Consider the following 27,221-nt stretch of genomic DNA (forward strand, 5'->3'; position numbering starts at 1 on the left):
CACTATTAACATGGTCATCATTATCGTTATCACTATTATCGTCGTCATCATTATCGTTATCAACACTATCGTGCATCGTTAACATTATCACTTATTAACGCCGCATCGTTATCGTTATCACTATTATCGTAAATCCATCATTATCACTCATCATCACTATTATTGTCGTCGTGCTAAACATAACACTTTACCTTTATCTCATCAAAACCCTTTATGAACATAGACTACATTTTTACAAATGTAAGAACGTTATGGAAAAATAGGAAGGTTTATGCCATCGGAGTCATGCCTTAGAGAAGAAGGGCTAGCCTTACATACCTTTTCGTTTAGCTATTCTAATGCTTGATCGTTCCCCTTTTCCAATGTACTCACGTCTCTTACCTTGAGAGTTCGTATTATCATTAGAAAATCGATAGCACTAGCATACATGACAAAGCTAGAGAAAATTGAATGACATCTCCTTTGTTTATAAGACTTCCTCATAAACATATCAGCTCGAGCATCAATAATAACATTAACAACATCATAACAATAGTCTTTATTCACTTTCATTATCCTTACTTCTCGAATTCACTTCCAATCATCCATATCCATGGTCATAGCACATGATTACATTCATTCATATACAATGTCTATCCCATTCTTAACATCATTTATAACATAATCATAATCCACAACCATCAAGAATCATGACTCAATCCAAGCTTTTACTAAAAAATGACACTATTCCCACATTCATGACCCATTTTCTATATTCTTCTACAATCCAAGTGTTTCAACTTCTCAATACCTTAAATAACATGGAATGATCATAAAACTTACCTTAGATAGTGTGGGAATAGACTTTGAGTGGAAATGCTTCTGTGAGCCAAAACCACTAGTTCAGCTCCCAAGAGATTTCTTGTCTTAGATGAACCCAGTGAGCTTCTTGCACTTAATTTCTTTGGTTTGATGAAGTTGATCCTTGCCTTTCTCTTGGATTCTTGTATGGGTAGTGTGAGAGTGTTCACAGAGTTCTTGAGGTGAGGAGAGGGAAAATGAGAAGATGGAAAATGAAAATAATGAACTTGGGTCCACTGTTTAAAACTCAAAATGTTGTCAGAACGTATTTATACGGACCACCGTATGTAGTGCAGCCCATGCCATTTATACGGTCCGTATGTGTGGCCGTATGTGTAATTCCGATGGAGGCTCTTCTCTGTACAGGTTATACGGCCATACATACGGCCAGTATCTTTTATACGGTCCGTATAGTGGACCGTATAATCCATAGTATTCCGAAACTCGTTCTCGTCAACTCGTTTGATCCCCAATCCTTATGGAACCTTCTTAACACTTGTTTAACACTTCATTAGCAATCTAAGGGATATTATAACTCTTCTCTAAAGCATCATTAAATCATCTTTAGCTTGTTACTCGTAAATCCTTTCCGCTACATATCGTATACCTTGCCTTCTCTTGGCAAACTTTCTCACTCTTACCTCTCGAATGTCTTTGAAATCTTAATTAGGATTAAATGAAGGCTACCACTTATTGAAACATCATATACTTCGTGCCCTTCGTTAGTCTATTCACTTTGTGCATCAATAAAAAAATTCGAGATGTAACCGTGGCCCTCGGATTGGGTCATTGCAAAAAGTGGTATGGCATTGATTCGTCCTAGGGTGTGTCTACGAGCGGTGTCAGGTAGAGTCTTGTTTATTGGTGTGAAGTGTGCCACACTTATAAAAGAGGAGGGGGCTATGACATTTAGGAATGATTGACCTTTCTTCCTCATCATAGATCATGCGATAGAGCCATGATATGAGAATTCCTTTTTTCTTAACCGTGCATTATGTTTTCAGCGATGCATGTGAAGAAAAGTGACGGCCACTCGAAGAAGACGAGATAGGTGGCCGGAAGGAGGGGCCCGAGCGACAGCCGGCCGTCGCGGGAGGGTGAGTCCCATAATGAGGTTCCATCTCGGACCTCTCACACTCCACCCATTTCAGAGGAGCATGAAGGGGCCTTAGCTCCAGCTCCAATACCTCCAGTTCCTCTACCAGATGCCTCAGGTCGTGAGATCAGAGAGGTCATCCATTTGCTGACTTAGTTAGTCACCGTTCGGGGATCGGCGGTGTAGAGTGCCGGGTCATGCTAACGGGGGTTATCGGTGCTAGAGCTCGTGATTTTATTGGTACGAACCTGCGGGGTTTTTTGGCTCAAAAGCTGGATGAGGACCTGCGAGCTTTTATATATGAGATGCGGGGACGTACCGGATAATATATCTTTGATGTTGAGTTGGTAGAGTGGGCTTCCTATAGATTCGGGATTGGTTGTTCATTAATCTGACTTGCTGGATATCTTACGAAGGGGTAAATGCACCCAGGAGTATAGTAAGAGTTCGTAGATGCTTTCCTCTGACATTATTTGCCGCTAGAGGTTTGACGGGCCAGAGCTGACAGGTTCTGCAAATCTTAGACAAGGGAATATGAGTGCTCGAGAGTATTGCCTTCGGTTTAATTCTTTGGCTTGGTATGCTCCAGCCATGGTAGCTAATATGGGGCTGATGTAGGTTGTGGTGGTTTGGGGCCACGTTTGATTAAAGAGTGTGACTTCCTCGCGTCGAAGGAATTGATATTTTTCGTATTAGGGCCCGTACCCCCGGAGACCTAGAAGAACAACAATAGCGGCGGGGTGAGCGTGATTATGATAAGGTTATAGCCTTTAGAAGGCCATATCTTCGGGTGCTATTAGTGAGTACGGAGGGAGGGGTGCAATATTCCGGGCATTGAGGCTAATCGACGTTAGTGCACCTCCGTTTGCGGGCAAGAGATTTGATCTCTATTTTTCTAGACACAGTGTCGGAGCTACGAGTTTTGGATTCTCGATATAGAGGTGATTCCAATCGGATAGAGATCACCACTGCCACGGTCTGTCCCGTGTGTGGCTACATTTGGGGATCTTTAGCCTAGGTTCAAGCCTTGTTATGCTGCGGTTGGGCGGAGCATCTTTGCGTGATTGTCCATCCAGGGGTGGCAGAGGTAGGGTCTAGCCCGCAGGATCAGCGGATGGTTCTTCAATGTTTGTACGCCCTTTGGGGCAAGGTTCGTAGGCGCCAGCACGTCGTGGTAGAGGCAAAGGGAGAGCATCTAGTTTGAGCGGCCTGATGTTGTCTCAGGTATATTATCAGTATCCTCTTATGACATGTATGCATTGATTGATCTGGGTTCTACTTTATCATATATTACTCCTTATATTGCCAATCGTCTTGGGGTGAAACCCGAGCCAATCGAACCTTTTGAGGTGTCTACACTTGTTGGTGACCCAGTGATAGCTTGACGGATATATAAAAATTGTGTGGTGGCAGTTTGTGACCGCTATAGTATGGCTAGTTTGATTGAACTGAAGATGGTGGATTTTGATGTCATTATGGGTATGGATTGGCTGGCCTCCTGTTACGCAAATGTTGATTGCAGAACTAAAATGGTTCGCTTCCAATGCCCAGGGAGCCAGTTTTAGAATGGAAAGGTAATACATCATCCCCGAGACGTAGGTTTATTTCCTATCTCAAGGCGAGGAAGATCATTGCTAAGGGTTGTATATATCAGTTGGTTCGAGTCCAAGATATAGAAGCAAAGCCGCGAACTCTTCAATCAGTTTCGGTAGTGAATGAGTTTCCAGATGTGTTTTCGAACGAGCTTCCAGGCATTCCACCAGAACAGGAGATTGATTTTACCATTGATGTGTTGCCGTCTACCAAGCCCATATCTATTCCTCGTTATTGGATGGCTCCTACGAAATTGAGGGAATTGAAGGATCGATTAAAAGATCTGCTTGAAAGAGGCTTTATTAGGCCAAGTTCATCGCCGTAGAGGCCTCATATGTGGTTCGTAAGAAAGAAAGATGGTTCCTTGCGGATGTCTTGACTGAGACAATTGAATAAGGTGACTATAAAGAATAAATATCCCCTTTCAAGGATCGATGATTTATTCGTCAATTTAACGAGTGCAAATGGTTTTTCAAACGAATCACCGAGATCGCGGGTACCGCAGTGAGAGTCGAGAGAGGACATTAGAAAACGGCCGGAACTAGATATGGTCATTTTGAGTTTCGGGTAATGTCGTTTGGATTGACTAACGCCCTAGCGGTATTCATGAATTTGATGAATAATGTATTCAGGCCTTTTTTAGATCTATTTATGATTGTGTTCATTGATGATATCCTGGTATATTCTCGATCGGAGGCACAGCATGTAGAACATTTACATATTATTCTTAAAGTTCTTCAAACCCGGGAACTATATGCCAAGTTTCCAAAATGTGAGTTCTGGCTAAATTCTGTAACTTTTCTAGGGCATATTATTTCATCTTATGGTATTCGAGTAGATACCCCGAAGATTGAAATTTTGTGAAGACTGACGAAATTTGAGAACACTACGGGTCAAGTAGTTTTACGGGGCTTTGTTACTACGAAGATTTGTAAAGGATTTTCTTATTTACCATTGTGGCTAACTCAAAAATTGACAAAATTCCAATACACCGACGCTTCTAAGTGTAGTTTTCGGGAGCTGAAAGATAGATTGACTTCGTCTCCGGTCCTGACACTTCCAGAGGGACCAGAGGGCTATGCTATTTATTGTGATGCTTTCGGTGTTGGGTTGGGTTGTGTATTGATGCAGCACGGTAAGGTTATTGCCTATGCTTCAAGGCAGTTGCGGAAACACGAGAAAAACTACCCAACCCACGATCTCAAATTTGCTGCGATTATTCATGCATTGAAGATGTGGAGACACTACTTATATGACATTCATGTTGATATTTATATAGACCACAAGAGTCTCTAGTATATTTTCAAGCAGAAGGAGTTGAATCTTCGACAAAGGCGGTGGTTGGAGCTATTGAAAATTATGATGTGAGTATCTTCTATTATCCTAGAAAGGAGAATGTAGTAGCGTCGTGTTAGCCGTAAATCCATAGGCGACATGTGATGTTCCGCCGGAGAAGAGGAGTTAGCTCGTGAGCTTCGACGGTTGCTTGACCCTAGTAGTTCACGTAAGTGGACTCGAGCAATACGGGAATTACAGTCAATAATTCAGCTGTCTCATCTTTAGTAGTGGAAGTGAAGAAGCGCAAATATGAGGACCCCATGGTCGTTCATTACAGTGCAACAACGAGAAGAAAAGTCAACATGTTGAGATTTCTACAGATAGAGTTCTCAGGTATCAAGGCAGATTATGTGTTCCTGATGTTGTAGGGTTACGTCGACAGATTCTGGAGGAAGCCCATTATTCTCGTTATACTGTTCACCCTGGAGCAACAAAGATGTACCATTATCTCAAATCCATATATTGGTAGTATGGAATGAAGAAAGACATAGCGAGGTCGAAGTAGTTCAATGTCTAACGCATCGGCAAGTAAAGATTGAACATCAAAAGCCCGGTAGGTTGTTGCAAGCTTTGGAGATTCTAACTTGGAAATGGGAAGTGATTAATATGGATTTCATAACAGGCTTGCCTCGTTCTCAGTGTAAGTATGACTCTATATAGGTAATTGTTGATAGACTTACAAAGTCAGCTCATTTTTTACCAGTCAGAACTACGTACTCAGCAGAAGATTATGCAAAGCTGTATATCAAAGAGATAGTACAACTTCATGGTGTTCCAGTATCTATTATCACTGATAGTGGAGCATAATTTACAGCTAATTTCTGGAAGTTCTTTCAAGAAGGCTTGGGAACTTATGTTAGACTTAGCACGGCATTTCATCTACAGACTAATGGGCAAGCTGAGCGCACCATTCAGACCCTCAAAGATATGCTACGGGCATATGTGTTGGACTTTAGGAGTAACTGGGATGACCACTTGCCGCTCATTGAATTTGCATATAACAATTGTTATCACTCCAGCATTCGAATGGCCCCATATGAGGCTCTATATGGGAAGTGTAGATCGCCTATTGGATGGTTCGAAGTAGGGGGGGGGGGGACACAAATTTAGTGGGCCTAAACTTGATCCCACAACAGCGATGAAGAAGATCGAAACATCAACTTATGGTTATCGACGACCCATGGCGGCAATCACTTCTACGGACAATCGCCGTCGAGATTTGGAATTCCAAATTAATGATTGGTTATTATTGAAGGTGTCGCCTATGAAGGGTTTGATGAGATTTGGTAAGAAGGGTAAGCTTAGCCCTCGCTATATTGGACCATACAAGATTGTGAGCAAGGTAGGCCAAGTGGCTTATGAGTTAGAATTCCCTTCGGACATAGAATCGGTCCGCGGTTTTCCGTGTGTCGATGCGCCGTAAGTGCGTTGGAGATCATCGAAATGTACTGTGAATGATGTTCGGATCGCGGAAAATGATTATCTATGAGGAAGTTCCATTACTATTCCCCAGATAGACAAGTTCGGAGACTCGAACCAGAATGCTTCGATTTAAAGTTTTATCGAGAAATAATAACAAAGAAAGAGTGACTTGGGAAGGCGAGGAAGATATGAAGATTAGAGTCACATTTGTTTCCCCTTCCCGAGATGAGATTGAGCAAAGGTACGATAGTCTCCCGAGGTATGAGGCTTGCATTCTTTTGATGATTTCTTGGAAGTGTGTGGCCATTATTGTTGTTGTTTTGTAGCCCTGTGAGGCATTGTATATTGTAGGTTATGGTGGCAGGATGGTAGTGGCATATTCTGAAACTCAGGCAAATTCTTTGTAGAATCTCTAAGAGTCTAACATTCGAGGACAAATGTTCCTAAGGGGGGAGGAATGTTACACCTTGGAAATTTCGTGACGTTTGCATTATGAGTGAACTAAAGGAAGCCTAAAGTTGACATGAGGCCTTCATAAAGTTAGGAATGATATTTGATAATTTTAAGTATATACCTTAAGGTTTAGAAGTTGTATGAAGTGGTGGAAGTAAGTTTGTTGGAGAAATGAGAGTTGGAGTCATGATTTGAAAAGATTTCATAGAATTTGAGTTATACATTGCTTAGCATTATAATGAGGGGGGGATATAGGTCCCATAAGAGGATTAATGAAGTTTTATACAAGTGCCAAGAAGGTTCCTTAAGGATTGGAGGTTAAACGAATCGAAAAGAACGTGATTTTGCGAAACCGGAGAAATTGGGGCAGTATGCGGTCGCATACTGAGTATGCTGAGCTGTATACTTCCAGACAACTCCCCATTTTGGCTGAAATCACTGGCAAACATCACTCCCAAGTGGTGGAGGGAGTATGTGGCCGCCTACTCAGTATGCTAGGCTACATACTCACCGCAAAGTGGAGCGGGGGGCGAATTTCGCCACCTTTTTCAATCCCAAGAGACCTCATTTTCATTCCAACTTCCCACATTTATTTCCCCATACTTCTATAGGCTTCCTAAGAGTTATTAAAGGTTCTCTATTTCTCTACACCTTTCCATACCATCAAGAGAGAAGATCAACATCAAAACTCAAAGGTAATCCATCGAAGGTGATAGTTCTTGCTTTCTTTCAAAGTTGTGGTGAACTTGATGTTATATCCCGTATTTTTGTACATTGGAACGATCCGGATTAATAATGATAAATTAAGGACAAAACTATTCCGGGATACAAAGTCGGGATTTTTGACCTTCGATTTTGTTTTGGGACATAAGTTGTTCGTCGAAATTGTTGGCATGGAACATTTGAAAATTTGGGACCAAAAGTGGAATTTTTGGAAGTATGAAATTCATGAAAATTGGCCATGTTAGCCATGTGTCTTGAATTGGTCCCACACACTTTGTGGACAATTTTAATTGGTCCAACACATTTGTGTGGGCCATGGACACTTGTGCAACTCATGTGGGAGCTTAAAAGATCATTCTACACTTAGCAAAAATTAAGAAGTTGAAGAACACCCACAAGAGGGTTCTCGGCCAAGAAGCACAAAAAACCAACTCCAATTCTTGTCATCCTAAAATTATTTCTTTGGTGCTAAACCACTAATTTGAGGTCCCTAAGTAGCGTGGAAGCGTTGTTCGGGTCATCCAATCACCCGTTGTGTAGATCGCAAACCCTAGGCAAATTGGGAGTTGAAGAAGAAAGGTAAGAATCAATTATGTTTTCTATGTGTTATAAAGGTTGTATGCATGTTGTAGTTTGTTAAAATGGATGAAATTTATGAAATATGGCGTATGTTGGAGTTGAGGTGGTGTGTGTGGTGTGTGCCGTGTGTGTATGTGTGTTGTGTTGTATGGAAGTAATGAATTGAAGTCTAGTTAGCATGTTGTGATCATTATAGAGTGAAGAAATGAATGAGAAACATCTATATGTGTATGTGGCTATATGGCCGAATATGGGTCATGTAGTATGGCAAAGAATGAATTAATATCGCTTCTTGTTTAGTTGTTGTCGTTATGAATTCTATGTCGACGATAATAGTTTAATGACTCAAATTGATATCGTTAGTGTTGTGGGCTGAATTGGAGGCAATTGTACATTTGATGTAACTTGTATAACTATGAGAATGACATTGTTATAGTGCGGATTGTTGATGCAAAATTGATTCGAAAGTTTGAAATGGACCATAGTTGTTCTCGGGTTTGGGGACAGTTTTCGGGCAAATTGGAGCTTTGTTGGATTGTTGAAAATATTGTATGAATTGTTTAAAATGTTGTTGAATGTTGTTGGTATGGATTTGGATTAGTATATGAATGTATAAGCGTTGATGTTGGCTTAAATGTAAGCCGTTGAATCGAAAGTATTGAATGTTGTCGAATGATGTTAAAGAGAGTTACTAATGTTATATTGCCTTTCGGATTGATTATTGATGTTTCTAGGTTGGTTGTTGTTGTGGTTGTTGTTGATTTTGGCCTAGTTAAATTCTCGGGGTGGCCTATTTACAGGGAAAATGCTTGTTTCTGTAGAATTAGGGGCTAAATTGGAATTAAATGCCCAAATGTTTATAGCTAATGTTTGGCATATTATGAATTGGTTGTAGACCTTGAACGCTTTGAGACGTAAGTTGGAGTTAGCTTGAGTTTGGATTGGCGTTGGAAGCGATCGAGGTATGTAAAGCGCAACCACTTCCTTCTTTTGGCATGCCTTAGTCTTAAATAGGCTATGATGCGAGTATCGAGGGAAATTCTACTCTCGCGATCCGACCACTTCTATGATTATTTTTTGTTTCTTGATCTTTATAAGCATGATATGATGAAATATTGGCCTTTATGTCTTTGTATGACTAAGTTTTAAAAGTGGCATAAAAATTTGGTTTTAAAGAGTTTTGTTCCTAAACGACTCCGAAAACTATGAAAGTCCGTAACTTTCACAAACAGAATCGGATCGCCTCGATATGCTCAAAAATGATTCCATGATGTATGACGACTATGTTTTCCATAGGCGGGCCCGGATCGGGTGGACACCCATTCGTGGGTCCCGCGACTCTCCTTTATGTACTTCTGACGACTTTTGCAAGAATAAGATATGATTACGAATCCCGATTTTAAGTACGATCAGTTTACTTATCTTTTGAGTTATGATAATGATTTCACGTATATGATTTTGATACATGACTACGGTTTCTAAAGTTTGGGTTGATATGTTCCCGTGTAATATTCGAAAGAAAATTCGATTGACTATTGTCTTGGTTTTGAAACAATGTTTCGCTCGACTGTCCGACTGAGTCTATAATGACGACTATGTTTTTGATTTCCACGAGCTATGTCATATGATTTCAACACGTACCTACAATTTCTAAAATACTACTTGATATGTTCTCGACTGATTTTTCAGAAGGAACTCGACTTGACCGTTATTTAGCTTTAAAAATGAGATTTTGTTTGATTATGTTGATTGAGTCTGTGATGATGATTTGTGTATATGGTTTCTCACTACTACGTTCGTGCGGCGCATCGTTATGACCTCTTTCACTGCGTCCCGGGCCAGGGCATGTATTCGTGCACGATTCTACAGTACGATTCGCCGCGCCCCTCACTAGAGGGCCGGGGCATGTTATATGATATGATTATGATATGACGATACGGGGAGGTGGCCGGGATGGCATATGATGACTTCATTCACCGCGTCCCTCACTAGTAGGGCGGGGCACGTTATATGTATATGATATGATGATTTTACTTACCGCGTCCCTCGATAAGGGCGGGGCACGTTATATGTCTATGTATTCGATGGCTTTACTTTTACCGCGCCTCTCGGCTGGGGGCGGGCACGTTATATCTATGCATGGGTACGAGATGATTTTTGCGACTCCGTTTCTCGGTCCGTGATGAAATGTATATGAAATGGATACGTATGATTTATGTTTCAAAGGCAAGTGTTATGATTTTAAGGTTATTATGCTACTTTTGTCCTCTCTCGTTTCGGTACGATTACGATTATGGTATTCTATGCTTTACATGCTCGGTACATATTTCGTATGACCCCGCTTCTTCGGGGGCTGCGTTTCGTACCCGCGGTACGGATACGATTTTGGTGATCCGCCGGCTTAGGATTCCCATCGGCGGTCTTGGAGTGCTCCTTTGATCCCGAGCCCGCATTTTGGTACATATTCGTTCGTGGCATATGTATTTGTTTGTTCGGGGGGTACGGCGGGGCCACCCGTCCCGTCATATGATTCTCGTCTTTTTTACGTTTGGAGGTACGTGGATATATACGTGTGGGTTGTGCCCGATCGTTCGGTTAGACTTGTATGATATATGTTTTGGGCGATTACGTTTCGCATAGCGACCTTTGTCGGCTTACATATATATAAATGTCGATCCGTTGGCCCCGTGTGGCCTTTGTTGGTATTTTACGCGTGCGGGGTTATTTTGGATAGTCGAAAAAAAAGAAAACTGCCGAAATTTTTAAAATAATATAAGTTTGAAACATAGCCTTACCGGCTTCTGATATATCTGTGTTTGTGTTTGTAATAGTTTGACACTAGATGTGATATTTGTATACGTGTAGATCATTTGATGTGATTCCGTTGAATATGTGTGTTCGGGTGCCCAGTTCGGGCGCTAGTCGCGGCCTACGGGGTTGGGTCGTGACACTTGATCTTTGTGGGAGTTGAGTGAGGGGAAGTTCCTTGATTATAAGGTATGTTCTTCATCCTATTCATATGGTTGAGTTGATGTAAAGGTTAAGAACCCCTAAGAAAGGAAAATAATTAAAGTGGAGAAGCTATGAGTGTTGTAATGAAGAAGATGACTATGAGGTGAACTCAAAAAGGGGATTTTGGTTAAATTTGAAATTAAATTGAATATAACTTTTTGATTAGGATATTATGGATGTTGTTATTATTGTTTGGGAGTTGTTTTATAATATGGTGGAAGTTGATGAAATAGGGGAAGTGCTGCCCAAATTCCGTTAGCCTTTTAGTTGCTCTAGTTTGAACCAAGGCATGTTTTCAAGACTTAACCTTGTTATGAATCCTCTTGAATGTAGATTTTGTGGGCTTGGGAGGAAACGTTAGTATTTAAGAAGACGTGAAGGTATGTAAGGCTAACCCTTTTCTTTCTAAAGGCATGATTCCATAGTTGTCAACCTACACATGATATCCACAATATTCCTATTCCTAGATACACTAGAAGCCCATAATTTTCATGATTCTTATGATATAGTTGATAATGATTGTTGTGATGATAATGATGATGATTATGCTGATGATTTCAATTCTATAAAGGCCAAAGCTTGAAGTTCTTAATGTTCTCATGATACTATTGAGTTGTCACAAGATTATCGATTGTATTCGTTGTTGTTGATCCCATCTTATAATGGTTGTTCTTCCAAGGTGGGATATGGAGATGATGATGATTCCATAATAGAAATCGAAGGGTTACGTCACTCCGATAGAGTAGTAACATTTTATTTGGGCTCTCGTGCATGCTCTATATATATATATAGTCAGCCGGACAGACATATAGATGTACAGACCATTGCAGTGGGCAGTTTATGATATCGTCCCGGACTATATATATATATATATATATATATATATATATATATATATGTATGTATGTATGAGATGGTTTATTTTTCTAAAGCTAAGCATGCATGATATCTGCCTTGAGACGCAATCAGATATACAGGTTATCTCTTTATCTCATGTTCCTCATATCCTTATTATATTGTTGTTCATACTTTGCATACTCAGTACATTATTCGTACTGCCGTCCTTTTGCTTGTGGATGCTACGTTCATGCCCGCAGGTAGACAAGGAGACAGATCAGATCCCTAGGAGCTTCATCCGCGGAGTCTTAGGAGCGCTCCATTTGCTTTGGGTTAGGCTTATAGGTGCTACTCTTTTGTGTACATGTTTGGGGCATGGTGGGGTCCTGTCCTGTCTTTATGACTTCTAGCATTCTGTACAGAGGCTCGTAGACATGTGTGTGTACAGTTAGACGTCTCATAACCTCATCGGTTCATATTTTGTATGTCATTTTTTTAGCGTTATGGCTTGTATATATATATTTATGGGGCAGAATTGATGATAATCATATGGATGAGCTTTTGTTTGAGAATTTATGCCCGTACAGCCTATGCTAATTGTGAGTTAGATATATGGTCCACCGAGATATGATTACGGAAGCATGCTAGGTGCTGCTCAGTAGGCTAGCTCGGGGTGCCCGTCATGGCCCTCAGATTAGGTCGTGACAACTATTTTGACTTGGTTGAACTTGTTTGATGATTTTGGATGCGGTAGAGCTTCGGGAATACACAATGTTCACTCGAATTGAGATTTAGAGCATTCCATGGGAATTCGAGAAGGAAAGGCTCAGACTTGACGGTTCGTTGCATCTTTCAACTTTTCTGGTAGGATACAATTTATTTCATAGTCTCCGAGTAGAGGACATATATAGTTTTTGAATGTTGAGGGGTATTGGGCGTGAAAAAAGGGGTGCCACCTTAGTGACTATGATGACAACTTGGGTAGGTAAGGATGCAGCTGTGCGGGTTGTTATTGTGAATAGTTATTTGAGATGGGGAATGTGGGCCACGAGAGCCATGCTGATGAATACTTGCAATTATTTGATGTCATTTACCTCATCACTCCATGACTTGTATGACTTATGTAAGAATAACCCATATTGTGGTTGAGTTAGAATTAGTGAGAGTCCATGATATACATATGCTTATCCATTCCAATATATATGAAATACGACACTTGATTTTTGCATACATGCATTCATTTATACATATTTGATGGATAAATTGTGGAAGAGGTATGATTGAGGGATAAAAATACATATGCGGGATCGGGTTGCATGCTGAAACATATATATAATCTATGGATCTGGTTGAACGCCGCAACACTAGATCGGGTTGCACGCCGCAACAGGGTATATAGACCTCACGAGTCCCCCATGGGTCATGACTACATGGAACGACCACTAGCATGTGTGTACTAAGTTTGATATTGGCCAATGCATTGCATTCATGTATTCATATATCATTTGTCTCTTATTTTCCTTATGTGATACGTGCTTACTTGTCTTAATGTGAGATATGATATAACTGGCATAGTTGGTGAAGCTAAGTTGAATTTTGAAGTTTGTGTGTTAGATTCAACCTTTATATTTTTTACATATGTTCCCTTCGTTGTCGGCCTATGATACCTACGAGTAATAGTGGTTGTACTCATACAACACTTGTTGCACTTTCTTTTGGGTGCAGATACTAATCCTCTTACCAGCACTAGGCCTCGTGGCTAATCCCGTGGTGGTCTATTTCGATATTGCAGGGTGAGCCATCAGACACTTCCGCAGCCCTGGATCCCCTCCTATCTTATGATTCTGTCTTTTTAGACTTGCAATGTATTTAGAAGCTCTTTCTGTGTTTGACCAGGTTTTGGGGATTGTATAACTAAGTTATCTTTTGATTAATTTTCTTACCTAATTATTATTATCCAAGCCTTCACTTATATCTTATCATAGTTTTTTATATTAATAATAATTAGGTCAAAAACTTAATTAAAAAAAGCAACAAAATAAGAGAGGCAAGCATAACCACAAAGGAATTGTGTTATTAAGTCAAACTTGGGAGGAGGTTTATGTAATTATCTGTAATGACCCCTTCGGTCATCTTTAAGATTTAACCCTTTTGGGACAAATGATCCTTCCCTTAGCTTTATTTGGGCGTATTTGACTTGTGGGGATGAGTGGCACGAGTATCAAAGCAATCAGATTAGTATTTGAGAAGAAACTACGAATCTTTATGTTGGTTTTGGGAAGCTTTGACCAATGGTTGACTTTTGGGTAAACGTGTCCGAAAATAAATTTATAGTTCCGTTAGGTTCAGAACGTGACTTTTTAGTTAGTCGAGTAGTTCGTTCAGGTCCCGAGGCGTTCAGGTGAGATTTGGGTTGTTAGTTGAAAACTAGTTAAGTTAAGGTTAAGAGTTGACCTTAGTCAACTCAGGGTCTAAATGACCTCTTTTGGGAATTTTGAGTTTATAGGCAAGTTCATAGAATCGTTTATACTTGGGTAGCATGTTTGGTTTGTGTTCGTGGGGTCCCGGATGTGTTTTGGGTGTTGTATCGAAAGTTTTTGGGATTTTTTAGACTTGGTTGTTGCTGGTTTCTGTTGTGCCGAACCTACGCCTTAGAGGGGCACCTGCAAAGCTGTGCTTGTGCAAGGTGAGCGGCAGGTATGAGACTTAGCTGAGGAGCAGGTTTGGGCACCTGCGAAGGGTTGGCCGCAGGAGTGGATGAGCACCTGAGCTGGAATGTCCACACCAGCGGACCTATGATTCATAATTGAGGCTAACACCAGCATGCTTTCGTTCTAAGAAGACACCCCATAGGGGCGAAAAATGTGTCGCACCCGCGAGGATCGCTGAACAGAACCCATTTTATTCGAATTTCAAACCTAGACTTTCTTATTTCAAATTTTTAGTTAGAGGCGATTTCATGTGCTAGAGCTTTGTTTCTTCAAGGGGGTAAGTTCTTAATCTCTATTTTAGCATTTTCCATAAGTTTAACCTTATATTTAGCTTTGTTTTCATGTTGGGCTGGTGGCGAATTGATGGCTTTAGCCCTGAGCTGAGTTTAAGGAAAATGATGAAATTAAAGGTCTAATTGTGATTAGATTTCCATGATTTTTAAGATTCCTACTATTTGGGCTAGTAAACTGTAACGAGCTTTTGGCCCTTTTACCGCCATTGACCTTTCCTCTAGCCCAACTAGTAAGATTTTGAGCAGCTGGGATGGGTGGTATGATTTTCGAGGTGATCGGGTGAGGTTTAGGATGTCTTTTGAAAAATTGAGCCTTTAAATGAAAAATATTTGACCAATAGTTGGCTTTCTGGTAAACGGACCTTTTTTGGAAATCCATCAATTTTGAGAGGTCCGGATGGTCGATTATGACTTGGTAGGATGTTCAATTCGGTTCCCAATTAACATCTCGTACCTTAAACTAAGCTATGTTCATGATTTGGGACTTAGAAAATCAGAAGGGAAATGTTGGAATTAAATTCGTCTCAGTTCAGCAAAGTTTCATTTTTACGACTAGATATCAGGACTGTATATTATTATACGGCCCATACTTTCAGTCCGTATCTGTTAGGTGGAAAATTCTAGTTCCTGCCAAGTTTTTGAAATGCTTTAATACGGACCGTATAATGTTATACAGACCGTATTTTGAGTCCGTGAAACTCTTTTGGCAAATTCCAATTTCTAGAATTTTAGTCATTATTAAATACGGTCAATTTATACGGACCGTATAATTTTATACAGACTGTATAAATGGACCGTATAATGCCCCGACTCAGTTAAGTATAAATACCCCAGTTCAGCCTTTTTATTCTATTTTTCATACTCCCAAGCCCTAGCACGAAGGTTTTCTTCTCCCATCAATCCAAAACAACAAGGTAAGCCATTCCAAGCCCTTCCAAGTAAATTCTAACATATATTCATGTAATCAAATAAGGAAATCATTATTCTTAACCTAGGGTTTTCAAGAAAACCGATCTCAAGGCTCAAGGTTTAATCTTTTGGAATTCTATTAGAAGTTTTGGAGCACTAACTGGTATGTGGGGTTTCTATCTATGTGTGGGAACATCATTGTTCTTTCCCACACCACGTTCCTCTATGATTGTACGAATGTTTACCAAAACTAGGGTTTTAGCCATGTTCATGACTACCCTAAGTTCATGTACCATGATATACCACGTTTGTATGATTATTCCATTATTATGTTCTTAATATTCACTTTTGATTATTGAGAATCTGTTTGTAATCCATGAAAACCCATACTCTGCATTCCATGGGTTCTTACATGCAAGATATGAACCATTACGCTTATTTTCATGAAATTCCTACATGTCTCTATGTTTTTCATACAAGTCATATTATATATTACCTTCATGTTGTAATACAAGCAAGAATCATGTTTACAAGCAAGTTATATAATTCGTGGGCTGCTAAGCCAACTATATCTATGTGTATGTTTTGGGAGTAGTACAGATTACCGAGAAGGCTCAGACAGCACAGGATAAGGATCACTCCTCCCAATTAGGACGATACCTTCATGTTTACCCATTATGGTTATTGGATCCATTCGTGTTCATGTTCATGTCTTGTACCCCGGCAAGGTACAGGATGGCTTAGCTGGCCGAGCAGAGATTAGATGCCATATTCTTACGTGGTGGTTACATGTCGGTTATACTAAGGCTCTCCCACTTAAAATGTTTGACTCATGTTATATGCATATATAATCATGTCAGATATACTCATGTTCATGTTCAGTTACAGTCTCAGTTTCAACTCTATTATTTCATGGTCCATGCTTTACTTCATTTAGTTGCTTTACATACTAGTACAATTCGAGTGTACTGACGTCCCCTTTATTTGCCTAGGGGCCTGTATTTCACGATGCAGATTTACAGGACGATGGATCAGCACCTTAGGACTCAGCACGTATCAGCTTTTGGCGAGCCCCATTCTATTCAAGGTTTTAGCTTCATTTATTTTATTTCAGTTATGCAGTTAAGGTATGCCGGGGGCCTTGTCCCGATAAATAGTTTGGTAGTCAGGTTCATGTCAGAGGTTTCATAGACTAGTCAGTTATGTTATGTCAGATATTTCAGAGTCGTCTAGCTATTTTGGCTTATTATTATTATGTTCATTCGGACTATTCCGCATTATGATATTATGATATTTTCAAACTTATGATTTACGGTATCACGCTTTACTTAACTTATGCATGATTATGGTTTATTCCGCATCACTTCATGTCCATGTTGAGTCAGCAAACCATCTGGTTTGCTCGGTCATATGCAGTCAGGCATCGAGTGCCGTGTTACGCCCAACCCATAGTTCGGGGGGTGACAAAGCTTAGTATCAAAGCCTAGGTTTAGGTGTCTTAGGGAGTCTATGAAACCGTGTCCTTTGGGGTCACTTTTATATATGTGAGGGACCCACACATATAAACAGTTGACCCCCAAGACATCTAGGATTGTCTCACTTCTTTCGTACTCTAGTTCGTGCAGTTAGAGCTATGCTTTCAGGAATTCCTCTAACTCGTGCGTATTGTGTATTTCAGACAATCCTTGCGAAAAAAAAGTACTCCAAGAGGGCTACAACTACCAATCAGAGGACTACCGCTAACGTTTATCCAGAAGTGGAGCCTCAGACTCAGGGAGTCGTATCAGATGCTGAAACCCCAGCTACAGAAAGGCTTGCGGAGGTCCGTCCCATGGCTACTCTGCAGCCCAATGCTAATTACATGGATTTTAGGGGAGCCATTCAACTGCTTACACAAATTCTTCCTAATCAGGCACAACATCAAGAAACAGCTCCTAGCGCAGGTGCTAGTGGAGGGTCGACCAGTTCTAGAACCCAAGAGTTTCTTCGCATGAAGCCTCCAGTATTCACAGGGTCTAAGAAGGAGGAGGATCCACAGAATTACATTGATGGGATACAGAAGGTGTTCCGTGTTATGCATGCCACAGAAACAGAGGCAGTAGAGTTTGGAGCCTATCAGTTGCAGGATGTGGCTCACATTTTGTATGAGACTTAGGAACACTCCCGAGGCGAGAATTCACTTCCCGCTACTTGGGATGAATTTATTGATGCCTTCATTGACCACTTCATGCGAATTGAGGTCAAGGAAGCAAAGGATATGTAGTTCGAGAGGCTAAGGCAGAATAACATGATTATTCAGGAATATTATCTAAAATTTGTGTTGTTGTCAAGACATGCTCCCCACATGGTTCCCGATATGAGAGCCATGGTAAGAAAATTTGTGCTCGGACTTAAACTCAAATTGCACAGGGATGCTAATACAGCTGCTCAAAACTACAAGATGACTGTTTTCAAGTTATTGGCGTTTGTAAAAGGTAATAAGGGGAAATTGAAGGAAGAAGAAGCACTGCAGAAGCAGAAGGATAGGGAATTCATCAAGAGGGCCAAGTCTTCAAGTAACTTTAATCACGGTGGAGGTAGGCATTTCTTTAAGAACGGGTCAGCAAGACCCGCTCCATCCACAACCAGTACCCCAAGGGTAGAGTGGAAGGGTAATTCAGTAGTACCCAAGGGTAGATTTATTTCCTATCTTAAGGCTCGAAAGATGATTTTCAAGGGATATATCTATCACTTAATTCGATTCAGGGATTCAGATACCCAAACCCCAACTCTCCAGTCCGTATCAGTTGTTAATGAGCTTCCTAAAGTCTTTCCAGAAGATCTTCTCGGAGTTCCTCCTGATAGGGTGATAGACTTTGGAATTGATCTACTTTTCGGCACTGAGCTGATATCTATTCTATCTTATAAAATGGCTCCAGTAGAGTTAAAAGAGTTAAAAGCCTAGTTAAAAGATCTTCCTGATAATGGATTTATTAGGCCTAGTGTCTCGCCTTGGGGTGCGCCAGTCTTATTTGTCCAAAAGAAAGTGGGTTCCTTACGCATGTGCACTGACTACCGCCAGTAGAACAAGGTCACCATTAAGAACAGATACCCTCTTCCCAGAATAGATGATTTATTTGACAACCTTTAGGGTGCCTAGTGCTATTCCAAAATTGACCTCAGATCAGGATACTATCAGTTAAAGGTTAAAGAAGTTGATATTTCGAAGACCGCTTTCAGAACCCATTATGGTCACTTTGAATTCCTTGTTATGTCTTTTGGGTTGACAAACTCACCAGCTGCTTTCATGGATCTTATGAATAGGGTCTTCAAGCCTTATCTTGATCTATTCGTTATTGTCTTCATTGATGACATTTTGGTGTATTCCCGTAATGATCCTGAGCATGCAAAACATCTCAGAATAGTGTTGCAGATACTTCAGGAATGTGAGCTTTATGCTAAATTCTCAAAGTATGAATTTTGGCTTAAGTCAGTAGTGTTTTTAGGCCACGTAATTTCAGGTGAAGGTATGAAGGTTGAATCTCAGAATATAGATGCCGTAAAGAGTTGGCCCAGACCCACTTTAGTTTCTGATATAAGAAGTTTCTTAGGTCTGTCAGGTTATTACTGACACTTTGTGAAGGGGTTTTCCTCTATTTCAGCTCCTTGACTAAGTTGACTCAGAAAAAGGTTAAGTTTCAGTAGTCAGGTGCGTGTGAGCAGAGCTTTGAAGAGTTGAAGAAAAGGTTGACTTCTCCTCTAGGTTTGACGCAACCAAAGTGAACCGAAGGGTTCCTGGCCTATTGTGATGCTTCGAGAATTGGTCTCGGATGTGTATTAATGCAGCATGGTATGGTTGTAGCTTATGCATCTAGTCAGCTTAAGACTCATGAAAATAATTATCCGACTCATGATTTATAGTTGGCAACCGTGGTTTTTGCACTTAAGATATAGCGTCATTATTTGTATGGGGTGCATGCTGATATTTTCACAGATCATAAAAGCCTATAGTATATCTTCAAGCAAAGGGAGCTGAATCTTAGGAAGAGAAGATGGCTCAAATTGCTTAAAGACTATAATATGGATATTCTTTATCATCCAGGAAAAGCGAATGTGGTAGTCGATGCTCCTAGTCGGCGTTCCATGGGAAGTTTAGCTCTCGTTGAGGCAGATAAAAGAATATTGACCAAGGATGTTCATCGTTTAGCTAATTTAGGAGTTCAACTCTTGGATTCTGAAGATGGCGGCCTTATTGTTCAGAACAAAGCTCATTCCTCCTTAGTGGTAGAAGTTAAAGAGAAGCAGTTTAGTGATCCCTTTTTATTATAGCTGAAGAGGGGATTCACAAGCATAAGACAACGACTTTTGAACAAGGGGGAGATGATAGTACCTTGAGGTACCGAGGCAGATTATGTGTTCCAGATGTAGATGGGCTCAAAGTGCGAATTATGTCAGAAGCCCACAATTCCAGGTATCCCATTCATCCAGGTTGTTATATCCTGTATTTTGTACATTGGGACAATCCGAGTTAACCATGATAAGTTAGGGACAAGACTATTCCGGGATACGAAGTCGAGACTTTTAACTACGATCTTGTTTTAAGACATAAGTTGCTATGATTTTGTGGTATGGAATATCAAGAAAATTTGGGGTTAAAAGTTAATTTTGGAAAGTAATTATTTCATGAAAAAAGAAAAAAAAGAAAGAAAAAGGGGCCAAGTGGCCGGCCACCATGGTGTAGGCCAAGGGCCACATGGATGGCTACTATGAGTAAATAAAAGATGACCAAGTCAATTGGGTTCATCATCTTCAACACTTAGAAAAATCAAGAAACTTGGAGAAAGAAAAACAAAGGCCATTCGACCATAGTTGCAAAAATTAAGGTCCAAAAATTGATCAAGAAAAAATAATTTCTTCTAGCAAATCAAACAATTGGAAGGTCCTCTTTAACGTGGTGTAGTTGTTGGAACAAACAAAACACTCATTCTTGCAAGAACACACCCTAGCCAAGTTGTAAAGTTAAGAGGAAAAGGTAAGGATTAATCTTCTTTTTCATATGTTATGGGTGATTTGTGTATGTTGTAGTATGTAGAAATGGATGAAATTCATGAAATATTGCATGTTGAAGTTGAGCCGTGAATATGGGATATTGTGTATGGCTTGTAGCCGTGTATATGTGATGTTGTGTAGGAGTGATGAATTAATTCTATTTATTATGTTTGGTTGTTGTAGTGTGTTGGAATGGATGGAAATCATGAAACTTGTGTGTGGTGGTGGCCGCCGAATGTGGGTCATCTTGTATGCCAAGGAATGAATTAATTTTGTTTAGTGTTTTGGTTGTTGTTGTTATGGATTCCATGTTGATAATGAGAGTTTAATGATCCAAGTTGAAGTTGTAATTGTTGTGGGCTGATTTGGGAGTTAACGTGGTTGTAGTGTAGTTTTTATATTTATGAGAATGACATTGTTAAAGTGTGGATTGTTGGTGTAATTCATCTATTTGGGAGAGAGGAATGTGTTATTGTGTTGTTCTCGGGTTTGGGGTGGTTTTCGGGTGAATTGAAGTGTTGGTTGGGTTGTCTTGAATATTGTGTGGGTTGTTTAAAGTGTTCTTGAATATTGTTTGAATGGTTTCGGATTAGTAATTGAACGTGTGAGCATTGGTGTTAGTTTGATTATATGTGGTTAATTGAGTGTAATGGAATGTTGTTGAATTATACAGAAAAGAGTTACTAACGTTAGAATGCATTTTGAATTAATTATTGATGTTGTAAACGTGGTTGTTGGTATTGTTGTTGATGATTTGGCCGAGTTGAATTCTCGGGGTGTTGAATTTATAGGGGAAATGCTGCCCAAATTTCTGTAGAATTAAGTGCTAGTTTGGAATTGAATTCCTAAATACCTACAGCTAATGTTTGGTATCGATGATGTTGTTGTAGATCTTGGGGAGTCCGAGACTTAGGTTTGGATTAGCTTTGAGAGCGGACGAGGTATGTAAAGCCTAACCTTTCTTTCTTTTGGCATGTCTTAGTTGTAAATAGGCTATGACACGAGCCTCGAGGAAACTCCACTCTCGGGGTGTTGAATCTATGGGTAGCTTGACAGACGTGCCATCAGAAAGGAAAGAAATGGTTCGTGAGATTCGTCAGCTAGCTAGCCTTGGAGTTTGCTTGGCCGATTCTGGAGATACTGGGATTTCTGTTCGAGGAATTGCTGAATCCTCTATTATGGAAGAGGTAAAGCGACGACAGTATGAGGACCCTATTCTGGCACAAAGACAGAGATACAACCCTCGAAAGGGAGAAGACCCCGTTCGAGATTACACCTGATGGGGTATTACTACACAGGGGCAGATTATGTGTACCTAATGTTGCGGGTTTGCGGCGACAGGTTATGGGCGAGGCACATTATGCCCGTTATTCTGTCCATCCAGGGTCGACGAAGATGTATCATGACCTCAGATGCTTATACTGGTGGGATGGTATGAAGAGGGACATAGCAGAGTTCGTTGCTCGCCCAAATTGTCGCGAGTTAAGATCGAGCATCGAAGCCGGTGGATTGTTGCAGGAGATGGAGATTCCGACTTGGAAGTGGAAAATTATTAATATGGACTTCATCACAGGCTTACCTCGCACTCCACGGAAGTATGATTCCATATTGGTTATCATTGACAGGCTGACAAAATCAGCCCATTTCCTTCCCGTTAGGACTACGTATTCAGCTGAGGACTATGCCAGGTTATATATTAAGGAGATAGTGAGACTTCACGGAGTTCCCATATCTATTATCTCCGATAGAGGTGCCCAGTTTACAACTAACTTCTGGAGATCATTTCAGGAAGGATTGGGGACCCAGTGTGAGTCTTAGTACAAAGCATTTCATCCTCGGTCCCGACGGACAGGCCGAGCGTACTATTCAGACGCTGGAGGATATGTTGCGGGCCTGTGTTATTTATTTCAGAGGTAGCTGGGATGATCATTTTTTCGCTCGTTGAATTTTCTTATAATAATAGCTACCACTCCAATATCCAGATGGCACCATATGAGGCTCTGTATGGCAGGAAATGCAGGTCACCGATAGGCTGGTTCGATATTGGAGAAACTAAATTAATTGGCCCAGATATGATCCAGCAAGCAGTTGATAAAGTGAAACTCATTCAGGAGCGGTTATTAGCAGCTCAGAGTCGACAAAAATCATATGCAGATAATCGACGTCGACACCTAGAGTTCCAGGTTGGTGATTGGGTATTCCTGAAAGTGTCACCCATAAGTGTGTTATGAGATTCGGCAAGAAAGGGAAGCTCAGTCCGAGATATATTGGGCCTTATCAGATTGTCCGTAAGATAGGGAAGGTTGCCTATGAATTAGATCTACCTTCTGATTTAGGAGTAGTGCATCCAGTATTCCACGTGTCTATGCTTCGCAAATGCATTGGTGACCCCTCCAGAATATTTCCCGTAGAGGATATCCAGGTGACAGAGGAATTATCCTACGAGGAGCAGCCTATAGCCATACTGGATCGTCAGGTGAGAAAGTTGCGTAATAAAGATGTGGCGTCCGTTAAGGTGTTGTGGCGGAACAGTAACAGAGAGGAGATGACCTGGGAAGCTGAGGAGGAGATGAAGAAGAAGTATTCCCACCTATTTCCTATGCCTACAGGTAATCTAAATTCCTTATTTGGTTATGTTGATTGATGATCGAATTGTATGTGATAGCTATAAAATGACACTCCCCCGAAATGCTTATAAGACCCCGTAAGACTAGTTTAACATTCGAGGACGAATGTTCTAAAGGGGGGGAGGATGTTATATCCCGTATTTTGTACATTGGGACAATCCGAGTTAACCATGATAAGTTAGGGACAAGACTATTCCGGGATACGAAGTCGAGACTTTTAACTACGATCTTGTTTTAAGACATAAGTTGCTATGATTTTGTGGTATGGAATATAAAGGAAATTTGGGGTTAAAAGTTAATTTTGGAAAGTAATTATTTCATGAAAACGGAAAAAAAAAAAAAAAAAAAAAAAAAAGGGGCCAAGTGGCCGGCCACCATGGTGTGGGCCAAGGGCCACATGGATGGCTACTATGAGTAAATAAAAGATGACCAAGTCAATTGGGTTCATCATCTTCAACACTTAGAAAAATCAAGAAACTTGGAGAAAGAAAAACAAGGGCCATTCGGCCATAGTTACAAAAATTAAGGTCCAAAAATTGATCAAGAAAAAATAATTTCTTCTAGCAAATCAACCAATTGGAAGGTCCTCTTTAACGTGGTGTAGTTGTTGGAACAAACAAAACATTCATTCTTGCAAGAACACACCCTAGCCAAGTTGTGAAGTTAATTGGAAAAGGTAAGGATTAATCTTCTTTTTCATATGTTATGGATGATTTGTGTATGTTGTAGTATGTAGAAATGGATGAAATTCATGATATATTTCATGTTGAAGTTGAGCCGTGAATATGGGATATTGTGTATGGCTTGTAGCCGTGTATATGTGATGTTGTGTAGGAGTGATGAATTAATTCTATTTATCATGTTTGGTTGTTGTAGTGTGTTGGAAAGGATGGAAATCATGAAACTTGTGTGTGGTGGTGGCCGCCGAATATGGGTCATCTTGTTTGCCTAGGATTGAATTAATTTTGTTTAGTGTTTTGGTTGTTGTTGTTATGGATTCCATGTTGATAATGAGAGTTTAATGATCCAAGTTGAAGTTGTAATTGTTGTGGGCTGATTTGGGAGTTAACGTGGTTGTAGTGTAGATTTATATTTATTAGAATGACATTGTTAAAGTGTGGATTGTTGGTGTAATTCATGAATTTGGGAGAGAGGAATGTGTTATTGTGTTGTTCTCGGGTTTGGGGTGGTTTTCGGGTGAATTGGAATATTGGTTGGTTGTCTTGAATATTGTGTGGGTTGTTTAAAGTGTTCTTGAATATTATTTGAATGGTTTCGGATTAGTAATTGAACGTGTGAGCATTGGTGTTAGTTTGATTATATGTGGTTAATTGAGTGTAACCACATATGGATTGGATAGCTTCTTGTTATGCTAATGTTGATTGTCAGAAGAAGGTAGTTCGTTTCAATTTCCGGGAACACAGTTTGGAAGATATTATCCGAGACTTAGGATTAGGACAGAGTTGTAATACAACACGATCGAGGAAACCCAGGGGTAAGTTTATTTCATACCTCAAGGCAAGAAGATGGTTCGAAAGGGTGGTATTTATCATCTGGGTTCGTGTACATTATTTAAAAGCGACGAATATAATGGACTTTCCCATTCGTCGATCCCGGATGGTTAATGAATTTCCCGTTATTCTGTCCATCCAGGGTCGGCAAGATCACGTATTCCCGGATGAGCTTCCGTCTTCCTCCCGAGCGGGAGATAGAGTTCACTATAGATGTGCGCCCCATTTCCTTCCAAATCGGGACTACGTACGCTCGAGGACTATGCCTATATATTATAGATAGGAGACTATTCCTCCTCCGAATGGCGCCCAGTTTACAGCTAACTTTTGGAATCATTTCGGGAAGGAGCTACCGAGGGATTTATTAGAGAAGGGCTTTATTAGGCCCAATGACATCACCTTTATTTATTCAGCGCCGGTATTGTTCGCTGGAGAAAGAAAGATGGGTCGCCGACGGATGTGTATTGATTATAGGCAGCTGAATAAGGTAACCATAAAGAATAAATACCCCCTCCCGGTTATTAGTAGCTCAGATTGATGATTTGTTTGACCGCCAGATTCGGGTGGTGCTAGGTGTTTCTCGAAGATAGACCCATGAAGGTGTACGCGGTCGCTATCACCAGAGATATATTGGGTACGAGTCCGTAAGATAGGGAAGGTTGCTATAAATTATATTCCAAAGATAGCATTTAGGACCCGAGCATGGGCATTATGAATTCATTGTGATGGCTTTTGGGCTGACTAATGCTCATAAAGACCGTATTTATGGATCGATGAATCGGGTATTCAATTTCTTATGCCGTTCCCGGATATATTCGTGATTGTATTTATTGATGATATTCCCCGAAATGTTTATTCACGATCGAAGAGAACATGCATCATCCCGATTTTGTAGGGACGAGTAACCATGGGGTGCTCCGAGACAACTACGATCTTGTTTTAAATTGTATGCTAAATTCTCCAAATGTGAATTTTGGAAAGACATGAAAACGGAAAAAAAAAAAAGGCATTCTTGTGGCATATTATTGAGCCGACGGCATCCGAGAAACTGGATACAAGTAAGATTGAAGCCGTAAAGAATCAAGAAAAATAATTTCTTCTACAAATCACCAATCGAGGTACGTAGTTTTCGGGGAACACACCCTAGCCAAGTTAAGTTAAAGGAGATTTGTATGTTATGGAATTTGTGTAAGTATTGAAATGGATGAAATTCGATCTCATGCTTTAACAAGGCTAACTCTTGTAGGTATATGTGATGTTAAGTTCCATGTTTGGTTGTTGTAGTGTGTGCGATGGAAATCATGAAACTTGTGTGTGGTGGTGGCTCCGGGTCATCTTGTTTGCCTAGGATTGAATTAATTTTGTTTAGTTGACCATGTTGATAATGAGAGTTTAATGATCCGACTCATCCCGAGGGTTTTTATATTTATTAGAATGACATTGTTAAAGTGGATGGGTGTATTCATGAATTTAGAGAGTGATGTGTTATCTGTTGTTCTCCGGTCGATTGGGATGTGTATTAAATATTGCATTGTTTAAAGTGTTCTTGATAGCCTATGGTTCCGGATTAGTAATTGAACGTGTGAAAGCACGAGAGAAATTATCCTACTCATGATCCGGAGCTAATGTTGAGCGATAATTCATGCTTTGAAGATATGGAGACACTATTTATTTCTATATGGCGTCCATGTTGATATTTATACAAATCACAAAGAGCCTCCAATATATCTTTAATGAAGGATGCTATGAATTTGCGTGAGCGGGAGGTGGTTAGATGTGCTGCCGAAAGACTCTATGATGTCAGAATATCTTATATCATCCCAAAAAGCCAATGTTGTAGAAAGAAAGATGGGTCAGCCATATGTGTATTGATTATACGGGTAGCTTGAAATACCCCCCTCCCCAGATCGATGCCATCGAAAGGAAAGAAATGGTTCGTGAGATTGCGTATATTCCTAGCTAGCCTTGGGAGTTCATTGTGATGATTGCTCCAGGTAGATGGATCGGAATCGATTTCGTTCGAGGAATTGATGATATTCTATTATGGAAGAGGTAAACCGACTACAAAGATGACCCTATTGGGGTGCTCCGGCACAAGAAGATACAACCCAAATCGAAAGGGAGAAGACCCCCGTTCGAGATTACACCGACGGGGTATTACTACATTTTTACGTAGCCGGTTATTACAAGAGATTTGTGGAAGAGTTTTCTTCGATCTCAGCGCCTTTAACAAGGCTTATGTGTACCGA

The sequence above is a fragment of the Lycium ferocissimum genome, chromosome 4 (assembly GCF_029784015.1).
Source record: "Lycium ferocissimum isolate CSIRO_LF1 chromosome 4, AGI_CSIRO_Lferr_CH_V1, whole genome shotgun sequence".
Taxonomy (NCBI): Eukaryota; Viridiplantae; Streptophyta; class Magnoliopsida; order Solanales; family Solanaceae; genus Lycium; species Lycium ferocissimum.